Raw genomic sequence first — 15,326 nt, 5'->3', positions numbered from 1 at the left:
TTGTGGTGGCTTCTCTTGTTGTGGAGCACAGGCTCTCGGTGTGTGGGCTTCAGTAGTTGCGGCACACGGGCTCAGTAGTTGTGGCACATGGGCTCTAGAGCACAGGCTCAGTAGTAGTGGTGCACGGGCTTAGTTGCTCCACGGCACGTGGGATCTTCCTGGACCAGGGATTGAACCCATGTCGCCTGCATTGGCAGGTGTATTCTTATCCACTGTGCCACTAGGGGAGTCCCAGAAAGCCATTTTCAAAGGTGGAGAGGAAGGCTGGGTATGTTGGCTGTCTCTCCTCCAGTAGCACATTGGACCCTTTAAACATTAGTTTCATTGACTGACATCTTGGAGGAGAGACTCTTTCATTTACCTTTTTTGATCTGGAGCATTGAGAATGGGTCCTGACTGCAACAAGAGGTCATCAACATGTTTTGATGATCCAGTGAGTGTCTTTTAAACATTATATGATTCTGACGTGCTACAACATGGATGAACCTTGAGGTGATGCTAAGTAAAATAAGCCAGGCACAAAAAGACAAATATTGTATGATTCTACTTATATGAGGTACCTATAATAGTCAGATTTATAGAGACAGAAGTAGAATGGTGGTTGCCAGGGTCTGGGGAGAGAGGATATAGGGAGTTGTTTAATGAATACAGTTTCAGTTGGGGAAGATGAAAATGTTGAGGAGATGGATGGTGGTTACGGTTGCACAACAGTGTGAATGTTCTTAATGCCACTGAGCTGTACACCTAAAAATAATTAAAATGGTACATCGTGCTATGTTTATTTTAGCACAATAAAAATTTTATCTGTGTGCGTAATCTACTTAGTGTTCTAAATTTTTTAAATTGTGGTATAATCATTAATACTGTGAATTAACATTTGGGAGATGAAAATATTCCTGGAATTTGCTCGCTTATTCAACCAATACTCCCTCAGCTGTCGGCTGTACCTGAGGCCCCCAACCTAAGCTTGAGGAGTCAAAAGTTCAGTCCCAAGTGTACTCTTCCAGACCCAGATTCTGAGGGTGAAGATCCAGCCCATGAACCCCTGATTCCATGAGTGAAGCTTGTGCTCTGGCAGAGGAGACCGAGGAAGAACTGACCTGTTCCCCCCAGTGTTTGAGGCAGTGGTCTGGCTGGAGCCTGTTGTGTAAGGAGGCTCTCAGGAGGGCAGAGGTGCTGTGCCGGTGGGGGCCAGCCCTGGACACAGACGCAGGGTCCTCACGTTGTCTGGTGAATCTGGGAGATGCCGGGAAGCTCAGGTGGGGCTGTCAGTGCCCGTTAAGTCCTCAAATCTGGTGCCAGCCTCTCCTCAGTCTTCTGTCAGCTGGTGACCTCAGCTAAGTTGAAAAAGCCTCTGTTAAGCTCAGTTTTCTCATCAATAAAATACTTCTGCCCAGGTTGACAGGATCAAATGAGAGAGTGTGTGTCGAATGTGTAACTGAGCTCTCCCTATGTCATCTGTGTCTCTATCATCTACAGGTCTCTGTCATCTCTGTCTACACACATACACAATGGATGGGTCAGAGTGGAAGAACTTGGAGGCCTGGAAACAAGCCCTGATTCTTTATAGGTTTCACTTCTCTGTTTTTCAGCCAGGGCGTTTTGGCTCTGGGGAGTGGTGAGCACATCCTGGGTGTGTGTCTGACGCCCTAGGTCTCCCCAGCCCAGCCTCTTTGTCAGAGTATGGCTGGGAGTGTGGGACCCAGGGTGGAGGATCTGGGTGGAGCCTGGGGTGTCGGCGAGAGTGGGTGCTGAGGCTGTGAGAGCCTAAGGCTTACTCTTTCGTTGCTTCCTGTGTCAGAAGTCCAGTCTCTTGGGATGAGCCAGTTTGCTTTGTTGCCATGGAGACTACACTGTGTTAGCCTAGACCTATCCGTCCTACTTCCTGGAGAAATAGTTTGGGAGGCAATAGGGTCATTTTTGTCAATGAAAGATGATGTATTGCACACCCACATGGGTGGCAAGTATGGATGACTTAGATGTGATAGAGCCTGAGAACAGACAGTGGAGGGAAGGGAAGGGAAAGGAAGGGACATGAGGGGGCTCCCTCAGTCATTTATAACTCAACTTGAGTCTACTTCTCAGATCTTGCATAGTCATCTTTCAGGACTGTGGGAAGGCTGAGTAGGGGTAGCCAAATGTTGGGACCTTGGGAGGAGGGAGAGGAAGTCCACATAGAAGGAGTAATGGAGAGCTTTTAAATTCTATCCACATTCACTGGTAGTCCACTAATAATTATAATAGCTAACCTTTATTGAGCACCTACTGTATGCCAAGAACTGCACAAAGTATTTTATATCCATCTTTATGGGCTTTGTTTCCGATGGGAAAAAATTACCTCTCTATTTTTATTAACTCCTAATGGATAGGTAATAGTTCCTTCAGTTATGAGTATAGACAGCAGGTCATAGTATTATTATCAGAGCTGTGTCTTTGTCACAGATATTGACACAAATCACAGCTATTGAATCAAAGAGGACTGACACTGCAAATTGATGGAAGAGTCTAGGCTGTTTTCTCTACTTTGGTTATCACAGGTTGTGTGGATAGAAATGACATTTTTTTTCATTGCCTTATGAGCCATGTCAACATAAGCACTGAGGGAAGATGCCTGGAATGCTGCCAAAGAGGAGGCGCTATGACAGAATTCTCAAGTTATCTTCAGTGGAAATTTCCATGGATGTGTCTTTGGGCTAAGAGGTCAATTTATTGGACTTATATGGAAGTTTGAAAAAGGCCTTGATTAACTAGTCAGTCCACTTACTTTTTGGCTTATTTTACTTTTTTTCTCTTCATTCACTCTTTGGTGATTGAGATATAATTCACATTCTGTGAAAGTCACCCTTGTAAACTGTATAATTCATTGGTACACTCACAAAGTTGTAAAACCATCTCCACTATCTGATTCCAGAACATTGTCATCACTCCAAATACACCTTAGCATTAACTCCCCACCCCATCCCAATCCCCGGCCTGGCAACCACTAATCTACTTTCTTTTTAAAAAAAAAATTTTAAATTGATGTATAGTTGATTTACAATATTGTGGTAGTTTCAGGTATACAGCAGTGATTCAGTATTATATATAATACATATATATGTGTTGTGTATATATACATATATTCCTTTTCAGATTCTTTTCCACTAATCTACTTTCTGGTTTATAATATTTAATAATTTTCATGTTACAAGCTTTGTACTTCTTTTGTTATATTCATTTACTTTCAAGGGAAGCATTTGCCAAAGGATCTTTTTCAGTGACAAACGATTTGATAACCTCTGTTGTTTTATAACAATAATACTATAACTTTCCTCACTTATGAAAGTATGAGGATTCTCAAATTAATCATAGTTCCCATGATTAACATTTTCATCCAATTCTCAAACTTTAATTTCACTTCAGCGATCTTGTCCAACACAGTAAAACCACATGCCCGCCGTACCTCAGAGCTGTGTTCTCTAGGAAACAGTTAAGACAGTGTATTACTTTGGAACGCATATGGATGCAAGCAGCAGAAAATTCTACTTTCTGATGCCAAAAAAGAATTGTTTTTTCCTATGAAGCAAAAAGTTCATAGGGAGACACTCCAGGGCTGGTATAAATGATCATCAGGAACCCAGGTTCTTTCCATTTTTCTGTTCCTCTATCCCCAGCATAGACCTTCATTTTCAAGCCTGTTGTCTCATGGTTGCAAGATGGCTGCTGCACGTCTGGACCTCATAGATACATTCCAAGCAGGAAGAAGAAGGGAGGAAGAGTAAAAGGCTAAAGAGCTTTCCCTTAACAAATTCTTACATTCTTATTTAAGAGGAGAAGCCCTCCCCAGTGCTTGGGAAAGCCAACCAACAGTGTTTGCTTTATATTAACTATCTTATTTAATCCCTATTTTAATCATCTGCGATAGGTAATCTTTTCTCTGCCTAAAAGATGAGGAGACTTAGACTTAAAGAACTTGTGTAACTTGGGGCTTCTCTGGTGGTGCAGTGGTTAAGAATCTGCCTGCCAATGAGGGGACAGGGGTTCGAGCCCTGGTCCAGGAAAATCCCACATGCTGCGGAGCATCCAAGCCCGTGAGCCACAACTACTGAGCCTGCGCTCTAGAGCCTGCGTGCCACAACTACTGAAGCACATGTGCCACAGCTACTGAAGCCCATGCGCCTAGAGCACGTGCTCCGCAACAAGAGAAGCCACCGCAATGAGAAGCCTGCGTACCGCAACGAAGAGTAGCCCCCGCTGGCCGCAACCAGAGAAAGCTGGCGCGCAGCAACGAAGACCCAACGCAGCCAATCAATCAATCAAAAAAATTAATTTAAAAAAGAAAGAACTTATTTAACTTGCCCATGGTGACACTGTCAGGGGGAGAGCTGAGACTAACAAGAATAACATAGTGCATTTTCCCAGCCTATTTTCATCATTGTATGCAAAGCATTTTCTCATTCATTTTTTCCTTTTGGGTCTCACAAAACTCTATGAGATGGGCAAGGTGGGGGTTATCCTCATTTTACAGAAGAGGAATTTGAGATTCAGAGAGGTAAATAATGACTTGCTTAAGAGCCCATTCGGCAGCTTTCAGAGATGGAGTTTCATCTCAGGTCTGGTGGAGCCCACTGGCTGGGTGTGGTCAAGGCTGAGGGAGACAGAAACACAGAAAGAAAAGGTACAGACTGTCTTCATGTTCTTCAGTTTTGCAGAGGCCCAGCTTTGGGGGGCTCTCCTGCTGTCTGCCTCACAGGACTGGGAGGGTGTGTCTGGGGCTCCCAGGCGATGAGGCAACACTTTGTCTTGCAATAAACTGTGCACATGGAGGTGGACTGCCTGGCTTTTCTGTACCAACTAGTTTCACTGCTTTTGTGTGTGTCTTCTAGCCTCGATTCCAGACAGATGCTAGCGGCCTGAAAGGGAGTTTTCTAGACTGAAAAGTCAGACTTCCTCTCCTTGAACATAGGCAACAGGGGTGGATGCTTTTTGACAACCCAGACTGATTACCTGGTAAAAGCAGAGAGAATCCAGGTCCAAGTGACTTTTCTGTTGGCCTTGACAGAATTAAATATAGTTTAAAACAAACAGGGACTTCCCTGGTGGCGCGGTAGTTAAGAATCTGCCTGACAGTGCAGGGGACACGGGTTCGAGCCCTGGTCCAGGAAGATCCCACATGCCGCGGTGCAACTAAGCCTGTGTGCCACAACTACTGAGCCTGTGCTCTAGAGCCTGTGAGCTACAACTACTGAGCCCACGTGGCACAACTACTGAAGCCCATACACCTAGAGCCCGTGCTCCGCAACGAGAAGCCACCACAAAGAGAAGCCCGCACACCGCAACGAAGAGTAGCCCCCGCTCTCTGCAACTAGAGAAAGCCTGCTCGCAGCAACGACCCAATGCAGCCATAAATAAATAAATAATTTAGTTTAAACAAACAAACAATCCCAGCTCATTCATTTTCTAACAGTCTGTGTGTATCATGACAAATGTGGCTCTGAGCTGCAACCTCAGTGCCTGGATCATGAGTCTTTGAGAAAAATCCCTAAGTGATGTATAGCACAGCAGACATCAAGGCTCCAGCCATGGTGAGTAGATGAGCACAATGGACAGCAACGTTTGGATATAAACATAATCATTTAAATATAAAAGTATGATATTTTGACTGTGTGTTAACTAAGAAAATGTTGATAATCACACAGTGAGTGGATTGGTATCATGAATTCTCCATCACCCACCTTAACTCAGTTCAAAATATCGAGGCACATAGTAGGTGCTCAATAAAACCTTCCCTGAAAAACTCTGGGAGTCAAGCTGACCTGATGAATTGCTTACTGGACTTTTGACAACACAATAGGACAAAGAATTTAAAGATGTCCTGGGTATTCTGAGCTTATTCCACGACTCAAAATGATCTTTCAAAATAAACTACTGTCAAAGTAGTGTTGCAGATGAGGGGAGGAAAGCCCGAATTTACATCTGCTTTCACCAAGGAAACCTCATGTAGTAATCACTTCTTTTCCACTCTTACTAGTGGTCTGACATGTGAATGGCGTTTGCTGCCGACATAAGCAAGCAGGCTGACTGTTGGGTGCAAGTCAGCTTCTGATCAACGCAAATCAAGGGGCTGCCTGGGGAGTTCGTTACATGGATGTGTGATGGGGTGTGGTCGGCAGATCACCACTGGGTGTGAATTGAGATGGAGAGTTTTTCATTGTTCGTAGCCACTCACTTTCATTAGAACAGCGGGAGCAACCAGGGTTGAGCCCCCTTTGCAGGAATGTCTTCTCTATCCTCCCGTCACTTGCTCAGGTTCATAACCTTGGAGTCATCTTGACTCCTCTTTCTTTCACATTCCTTGTCAGATCCATGAGCACATCCTGTTGGCTCTACTTTGAGAATATATGTAGAATCTAACCACTTTTAACTCCATCCACTGGTACTATGCAAAGCCAAGCTACCGTCATTTCACACCTGGGCCGCTGAAATAGCCTCTTAGCTGGGTTTCCTGCCTCTGCCCTTACTTACAATCTATGCCCAACACAGTGAGTAGAGGGATTCTTTAAAAAAAAAAAAAAAATTATTTATTTTATTTTTGGCTCGGTCAGGTCTTTGTTGCTGCGTGTGGGCTTTCTCTAGTTGTGCGAGTGGGGGTGACTCTTAGCTGCGGTGTGTGGGCTTCTCTCGTTGCAGAGCACAGGCTCTAGGTGCACAGGTTTCAGTAGCCATGGCTCATAGGCTCTAGAGCGCAGGCTTAGCAGCCGTGGTGCACGGGCTTAGTTGCTCCGCGGCACGTGGAATCTTTCTGGACCAGTGCTTGAACCCTTGTCCCCTGCATTGGCAGGCAGATTCTGCCTGAACGCCACCAGGGTTCAACCCGAGGGATTCTTTTTTTAAAATGTAGGACGAATCACATAACTCCTCTCAATGCTTTTCTTTTCTTTTTTTAAAATAAATTTATTTATTTATTTTTGGCTGCATTGGGTCTTTGTTGCTGTGCGTGGGCTTTCTCTAGTTGCGGCAAGAGGGGGCTACTCTTTTGTTGCAGTGTGTGGGCTTCTATTTCAATGGCTTCTCTTGTGGAGCATGGGCTCTAGGCACACCGGCTTCAGTAGTTGTGGCACACAGGCTTGGTAGTTGTGGCTCATGGGCTCTAGAGCACAGGCTCAGTAGTTGTGGCATATGGGCTTAGTTGCTCTGCAGCATGTGGGATCTTCCTGGACCAGGGCTCAAACCCGTGTACCCTGCATTGGCAGGTGGATTCTTAACCACTGTACCACCAGGGAAGTCCCCTCAATTCTTTTCAAAATTCTCCAGCTCCCCATCCTGCTTGGAATACAACCTCAAGTCCTTATGGTGGCTTATAATCCCCATGACCTTTGTGAGTTCACATCCTGTGACTCTCCCCCTAGCTTACTTCACTGGCCACACTGGTCTCCTTTCTGTTCCTGGAACCCACCAGGTGGATTCCCGTCTGCAAGCCATTCCTACCACCCTGATTCTTCCTTCTGCCTGGGACATTGTTCCCCGATAGCCACATGATTCACTCCCTCACATCCTTCAAATCTTTGCCCAAACGTTCCTTTCTTAGTGAGACCTACCCTGATCACCCTATTTAAAAATTGCACCAATCCTGTAATCTCTACATGTACGTAGGGTAAAACTACATGAGGCTGGTCAAAGGACAACTGGAGAACTGTAAAGTCAACAATTCCTGGAGTTCCCATAGGCCTGGAAAATATTCGAGTTTCAACCAGATAGGGTGGAGAGTCCTCACTGAATACACAGGACATTCATAGAAATTCTAGAAGGGTCTAATTGGGCTAAACTATTTCTAGAGTAAAGGATATTAAAGACTTGTCCAAACAAAGCTTAAAAACATACCTTGAGAGAACTAACTTAATTTGCAAGTAACCCAACTACCTGTTAGAACAAAACCTAACAGTGATGTAGAATTTACCATGTCCAGCATCTGATGACATGGACATGGACATGAAAATGGGGCTGGGGGGAGGGGTGTAAAATGTGACCCATAATCTAGAGCAAAATCAGTCAATAGAAACAGAAATGACAGAGATGATATGCTTAAAAGACAAGACCTTTAAAGCACTTACTATAAATATGCTCAAGGACTTAAAGGAAGTTATGAGAGAAGTGTAAGATATAAAAATATAACTAAGTAGATCTTATAGAGCTGAAAAATTCAGTATGTGAAACATAAATTTCACCAGATGGGATTAATAGCAGATATGACTCTACAGAAGAACAGATCAGTGAACTTGTTAACATAGTAATGGATACAATCCACAGTAAAGCACAGAAAGAAAAAGGAATAAAACTCCACCAGATCCTCTCTGACCTGTGGGACAATATGAAGCAGTATGTGTATGTGTGCTTGTATGTAATTAAAGTCCCAGAAAAAGGAAGGTCAGGAAAGAAATGTATTTGAAGAGATAGGCCAAAGTTTTTCATATGTGATGAAAACTATAAATCCACAGATCCAAGACAGTCAAAGAATCCCAAGAAGAATAAAAATGAAACCAAACCAAGACACATCATAATCAAATTGCTGAAAACAGTAATAATGAGAAAAAGCTTTTAAAGTTTGAGAGAAAAAAAGATACATTAAAAATAGAAGAACAAAGGGAATTCCCTGGTGGTCCAGTGGTTAGGACTCCATGCTTTCACCTCCAAGGGCCCGGGTTTGATCTCTGGTTGGGAACTAAGATCCCACAAGCTGCACAGCATGGCCAAAAAAAAAAAAAAAAACACCAAAAAAAAGAACAAAGGTTAGAATTACTGCAGATTTCTTGTCAGAAACAGTGCAAGCCAAAAGACACTGGAACAACATCTTTAAAGCACTAAAAGAAAAAAACTCTATCAATCTAGAATTCTATATCTAGTGAAAATAGTCTTTGAGAAAACATTTTCAAATACACAAAAGGTGAGAATATCTGTTCCCTGCATATAGGCACTGTAAGAAATATTAGAGAATATTCTTCAGGCAGAAAGAAATGAAAGCTGATGGAAACTTAGATGTACACATAGGAATACAGACCACTGGAGGGGGGAAATAGAAGAGTTTTTCTCATTAAAAAATTTCTTTGAGAGATAATTGACTGTTGAAAGCAAAATATGGAGAGGAGAAAACAACAAAACGTTTCTTTGACTTTTTTGCAAGTTGATTGGCCACGTGACTGTGTTCTGGCCAATGAAATGTGAGCAGAGGTGGTGTGTACAGTTCTCAGGAGATGGAAGAAAGAAGGCATGCCTTTCTTCTCTCCCTTCTCCTTCTTCCTGCCTGGAGCTCCAGAAACTGTCTTGGACAAAAGGGTGACCTTTGGATATTGGGCAGCGACTTTTCCTCCTTGGAAATGAAAGAGCAACAGATTGGGGGAGCCTGGTTCTCTAACACTATAGATGGCCAGACCAGCCCTGGACATTTCACAGTGACAACATGTTAAGTCACTGCTCTTTGGAGGTTTTCTGTAACCCAGAGCCAAACCCAGTTCTACCTAATATGATTAGCTATTTGAAAGAGTAATGCAGTTGGTAAATCTCTAACAAGATGATCCAGAAAAAAAGAAGTCTCAATTACATAGTATAAAGAGTTAGAAAGGGGATGTAATCATAAATGCAACAGAGATTATAAAGATAATAAGATAAATAATAATGAAAAACTTAATATCAATAATTTTCACACGCAGAAAAAAAATCACTAAGTTAAGAAAAAGCAGACTCAAAATAGCTACTCGTACACCAGCATTCATAGTAGCATTATTCAAGGTAGTGAAAAGCTGAAAACAGTCCAAATGTACATTGAATTAATGTGCTACTTGCATACAATGGAATGTTATTCAGCCCTAAAAAGGAATGAAATTCTTTTATTTTGGCTGCATCTGCTCTTAGTTGCGGCACACATGTGGGATCTAGTTCCCCGACCAGAGATTGAACCCTGGGCCCCCTGCATTGGGAACATGGAGTCTTACCCACTGGACCATCAGGGAAGTCCCCAGGAATGAAATTCTGACACACACTACAACATGGATATACCTTGAAGACATTATACTAAGTAAAATAAGTCAGACACAAAGGGAAAAATATTGTATGATTTTTCTTAGATGAGGTGCCTAGAATAGTCACATTCATTGAGACAGAAAGTAGAATAGAGGTTTACCAAGGCCTGGGAACAGGGAGGAAATTGAGACTTAGTGTTTAATGGGGACAGTGTTTCAGTCTGGGAAGATGAGCAAGTTCTGGAGACGGATGGAGGTGATGGTTGCACAATAATGTGAATGTGCTTAATGTCACCGAACGGTACACTTAAAAGTGGTTAAAATGGTAAATTTTATGTTTCTGTTACCGGAATAAAAAAATATATATTTCTTTTCAGGTGTTTTGGAACATGAAGATTTTTTGCGGTATAGCTAGGCCTCCATGTAGAAATGGAACGCTGGCCCTGATGTTTTTAAACACTCGAGCTTTGTGACTTCTGCTCTGTCCTTGTCCTATCTTGGCATTTATACAGTTGGAAGAAAGAATGGGTGCAAATGTATGATATTACAGCAGCCAGCCATTAGGAAGGGCAAGCATAGATAGCATCCATTCCCAGTGGGAAGCCTGTTAATAAAGAAGAGAGAAGTCTCTGGAACTGAATGACTCCACTTTGCCACCAGGCTGTTTTCTCTCATGAACTGGCTGTGAGGTCTGTTCAGCTGCCCTGTGTAACCAAGGTCGACTTTTAGCGTGTGTGGTGGGGATGATGTTTCTGGCCCCAGGCTGTGAGCAGGGCTCCCGTGAAACCAGCTCCCACTGACTGCCTTTTGGATCCTCTGTCCCAGGAGGCTGTTCTCTCATCCAAGCCCCTACCTTCAGAATCCCCTAAACCTCAAAAATGTGCAGGAAGTCCCTTCGCTGCGGGCACATTCCAGATCCCTGTGTAGGGCGGCTGCACCCAGATTCCAAAGAGAGCCTTGCAAAGCCGCTTCCCAAGCATTTCTGCCTCCTCCTGACTTTGAGCCATGGTGCCCTCAGGCAGGGATGTGTCTGCATCTGTGCATGACATCATTGGTGGATGGGAGGTAGACTCCTTTCTCTTCGCAAGCATGTTTCTGCAGCGCCCTGGTTCTATCTGTGAAAACAGACAGAAGTGGGTGGGGGCGTCCTGCCGATGTGCTCTGTGCAGGGCCGCCTCTGCCAGGGCAGCTCCGGCACACACACGACTCCTCTTGACATGGCTCCACCCTGCCTGTCCTGCTTAATTGCCTCACGTCCCCTCTGCCCTGCGCCCAGCTGGCCTGCTCAACCTCCCCGGAACAACCCACCTGCTCGGACCTCTCTCTGGGACATTTGTCCTTGTGGCTCCTGGACACTGGTTCTCCTGCCCCTGCTGTTAGAGTTCCCCAGAGAAACAGAACCAACAGGTGTGTACATAGTAGATGGATGAATAGATAGATAATATAAATGTATGGATCTAGATCTATCTAGAGGTATCTGTATATCTAGATCTATCCATCCATCAATCCATCTATTTATTTATCCATCCACCCATCCACCCATCCACAGGGAGATTTATTTTAAGGAATTGGCCCACACTATTGTGAGGCTGGCAAATCTGAAGTCTGCAGGACAGGTGGCAGGCTGGAGACCCAGAGGAGAATTGATATTGAGCTCAAACAGGGCATGTTTAAATCAAATGCAGTCAACCCTTTAAGCAGTGCTGGGCTCGCCCTCCCCATCTGCCTGGCTTGGGTTCCTGTGGTTTCTCTGACCCTTTTTCTGTCCTGCACCCCCCGCCCCTGTCACAGCCCTCCACCTTCTTCCCCGCCCTGCTAATTCCTCTCCTCCCCCATGGATGACATTCACTTGATTGATGGGAGAAGCCCCGGGTTTGTGAGTTGGGCAGATCCAGGTTCAGGCCCAGCAGCTCCGTTCTGAGTTGGTGATGTTGAACAAGTCCCTTCAGCCCTGAGCCTCGGGCTCCACTGTGAGGTGATGACGTCCCCCTCTCGTCCCTTGAAGCCCCTGGTGGGGCGGGCTCCTCCTTGGCTTGGACGTCCTTTTCTTCCCGTGACCGAGCGCTGCGTCCTCCCTCACGGGGAGCCGCCTCCCCAGCCTCCAGCTGTGAACATGGGTTGGAAGACTCAGTGTTGGTGTGTTGGTCAGGGTCTCCAGAGAAACAGCCAAGGGGATATGTGTTTACAGAGGGAGGTTGTGGGGACTGAAAAGTCAGAAATCCATGGGGGAGGCGGCAGCTGGAGAGTCAGGCGAGTCCACAAGTCCAAGTTGCTGTCCAGTCTGAAGGCAGAACTCCTTCCCCCTCGGGGGACCTCAGTCTTTTCTCGTAAGGCTTTCAACTGATTGGGTGAGGCCCACCCACATTAGGGAAGGTTGTCTGCTTGAGTGAGAGGCTGTGGATTTAAATGTTAAGCACGTCTGAAAAACACCTGCACAGCAACACCCAGACTGATGTTTGACCACACAGCTGGGCAACATGGCCTTGTCAGGTTGACACATAAAGTTAACCTTCACACCCTCCTGCAAGACTCACCTTCAATATTGCTGTTGTGAACTGGCTGACATACCAGGTATTGTGTGAAGCGCTTTCTTTGGCTTGTTTGAGTTAATCCTCATAGTAACTGTATGAAGTAGGTTCTATTTTGAGTTTCAGTTTATAGAGCAGAGCTCTTATGTTGAGAGTGGTTGAGTAACTAGCCCAAGGTTGCACAGTGAGCTATGGTTTGAAGTTGGGCAGTCCCACTGCAGAGTCCACCACTTTGGCTTCACACAGTCCTGCGGCCTCTTCCAGGATCCCCAGGAGACTCTGCCCCCTTCCCTGAGCCCTACTGAGACTTGCAGGTCCTCGAGGCTTATCCCCTCCTCTGCCAATGCCTTCTCCCCCTTCCCTGCTTGTTGGGAGCAGGTAGCAGGTTTGTTGAATATAACCAAAGTCCAGAATTGCCTGTGGCCAGGAATCTGTGACTCCACCTTGAGCCAGGGAGGACAGAGACCTGCCAGCTCTCTGCTGTGTCCCTGTCCTGGCGGCCGGGGCACTCCTGCATGGCCACCATCCCTGTCTGGGCACTGGTGGGGCCACAGTCCTGCAAATGGCACTATGACTGCAGGCTCAGCTGATAAGGTGTCAGGAGGAAGATCAGCTCTGGGCTGCTTAGTCAAGTGAGGTTGGCCCCCTCTCCCTCGCAGGGCCCTGTGGCCCGGCCACAGGGGATAACACGACTTCTGCCTTCTCGGGATACTTGAGCAGCCCAGGAATGGGGTTTTATGCTGTCCTGGCAACGCTGCCCTGGGCCTTTGGAACTAGCATTCTGTCCCCAACCTCCCTGAATCTCAGGAACCAGCGATCTCTCTCCTTCCCAGCCCTGCGCTGTGTTTGCCCATTGCCCTGGGCACCAGCATGCCAGCCCTGTTCCCCAATTCTTGGATGACGGACTGCCCGGTCTTGGTTCTGTTGCCTGCCTGCTGGAGGCCTGGCCCATCCTAGGGTTGTGGCTGGAGCAGCTACCAATGCAAGAACAGGGTGACACTGCAGGCCGACCTGCCTCCTTCCTGTAGTGGGCTGAATAGTGTCCCCCCAGCTCCAGACCCCTGGTCCCTGTGAATGTGACCTCACTTGGAAAAGGGGTCTTTGTAGATGTCATTAACTTGAAATCATGAGATCCTCTTGGCTTGTCTGGATGGGCCTTAATTTCAATGACAGTTGTCCTTATAAGAGTGAGACAGAGGGAGATTGGAGATCCTGAGACAGAGGGACCACTTGAGGATGGAGGCAGAGACTGGAGCCATGCAGCCCCCACCCCAAGGAACACCGGGAGCCCCCAGAAGCTGGGAGAGACAAAGAAGGGTCCTCCTCCAGAGCTTCCGGAGGGAGCACAGACCTGCTGACACCCTGATCTTGGACTTCTTGCCTCCAACGCTGTGAGAGAATTAAATTTCTATTGTCTTAAGCCACCAAATTTGTGGTAATTTGTTACAGCAGCCCCAGGACACCAGTACCTCACCCAGTCATGGGTGTGGGTCAGGGAAGCAAGACCAGCCCTGGCCTGGCCTGGGACCTTGATCCCCGCCAGCCTGCTGCCCTGCCACACAGTACCTGGTATGTACCTGTGACCAAACACAGATGAGCAGATTGGGACAGGATGGAACTGTAGTAAACTGAATGCCGCTGATTTAGAAGGTGGCATTTGGGGATTCACCTGAGTTCAGATCCTTCCTGGAATGTTTGTTGGCTAGACATTTTTCCCCCAAAGGGTGGGTAAGGATTGAATGACGTAATAAATGGAAAATGCCAGACACAGAGCAAGCGATAGTAATAGTACTTATTACCATCAGGGTGGAGCCGAGAGAATGGTGGGCCTGGGAATCTAGACGGCCTTCTGCACTGGAAACGCTCTGGACCTTCAGGACCTGCCCCCTGTCTCGGTACCCGCCTCTGTGCCAGGGGCCAGTGTGTCCTGTCCCCCTGCCGCCCAGCACTACCATGAGAATCAAAGGAAGGTGTATAGGCACAAATCTCTTGCAAACCATATAGTATTTCATAAACCCAAGATGCTTGCATTATGATTTACCCGTGTTTATCTGTGTCCTGATGCACCTATACCCTATGTCTTTGAACATGCTTCCATGTAACTCAAGAAGGGAGGAAAAGGTGGTTTCCAAGCTTTTAATGTTTCCAGGGTTTAAAATGTGCTTAAAGAAACTTGGCTTTCAAACAAGCAGTCTCAAACTGCAGACGCACAGTCCTGTTCAGTGGCGCTGGATTTTGCAGCTCGGTTCCTGCTCCCCTCCATCCTCTTGTGATCACCGACTGGCTTTCAGCAGCAGGTGCAGGAGAGGGGGACAGTCTGCACAGAAGCCTCCAGGCTCAGCCACCCAGCTGCCCCAGTACCAGCCCTCCTGCACCGATTTCTTCTTTTTTTTTTTTTTTTTTTTTTCGATTTCTTCTTTTCCAGATGTTGAGAGCCTTTGAAGAGCGAGCCACACACTTAATTTTAAATTGCGTAATGGTAAATAACAGAAGCAGCCCCAATTGCTAGGGGAACACAGAGAGGATCCACTTCTTAGTCCTGGGGAAGCAGATAAAAGTTCCCAGCTTTCCTTGATGCCATTCCCGTGATGAATCTCATCTCTGGAACTGCACATTCCTGTCCCTTGGTATCCTTGGCTGGAGAGGTGCAAAAGGGACATTTGTGCAGGGTGGGATGAAAGAGCCAGAAAAACGGCCAGGCAGAGGAAGTGGAAAGTTTTAAATAGGTTTGGTGTTATTTTCCACTTGCATATTTATAAGCTTATGATATAATAATAATTATTATTATTGTGGTAAAATACACATA

General features: G+C 45.9%; 1 long non-coding RNA gene across 2 annotated transcripts in view; it reads left to right on the top strand.

The window, feature by feature from the left end:
• LOC136792510 (uncharacterized) overlaps positions 1-10,436 on the top strand; it is a 34,185-nt gene extending 23,749 nt beyond the window's left edge. Inside the window, exon 3 of one of the 2 annotated variants that reach the window (XR_010836406.1) lies at positions 10,370-10,436. This is a non-coding gene — a long non-coding RNA (uncharacterized lncRNA). Of the gene's footprint in view, positions 1-3,653; positions 4,822-10,369 lie in introns of those variants that run through there. The other variant, XR_010836405.1, reaches the window with a different exon arrangement.
• Positions 10,437-15,326: the final 4,890 nt, after the last annotated feature.

Source organism: Kogia breviceps, chromosome 14, assembly GCF_026419965.1.
Source record: "Kogia breviceps isolate mKogBre1 chromosome 14, mKogBre1 haplotype 1, whole genome shotgun sequence".
Lineage (NCBI taxonomy): Eukaryota > Metazoa > Chordata > Mammalia > Artiodactyla > Physeteridae > Kogia > Kogia breviceps.
This window is presented reverse-complemented; position numbering and strand designations above follow the sequence as displayed.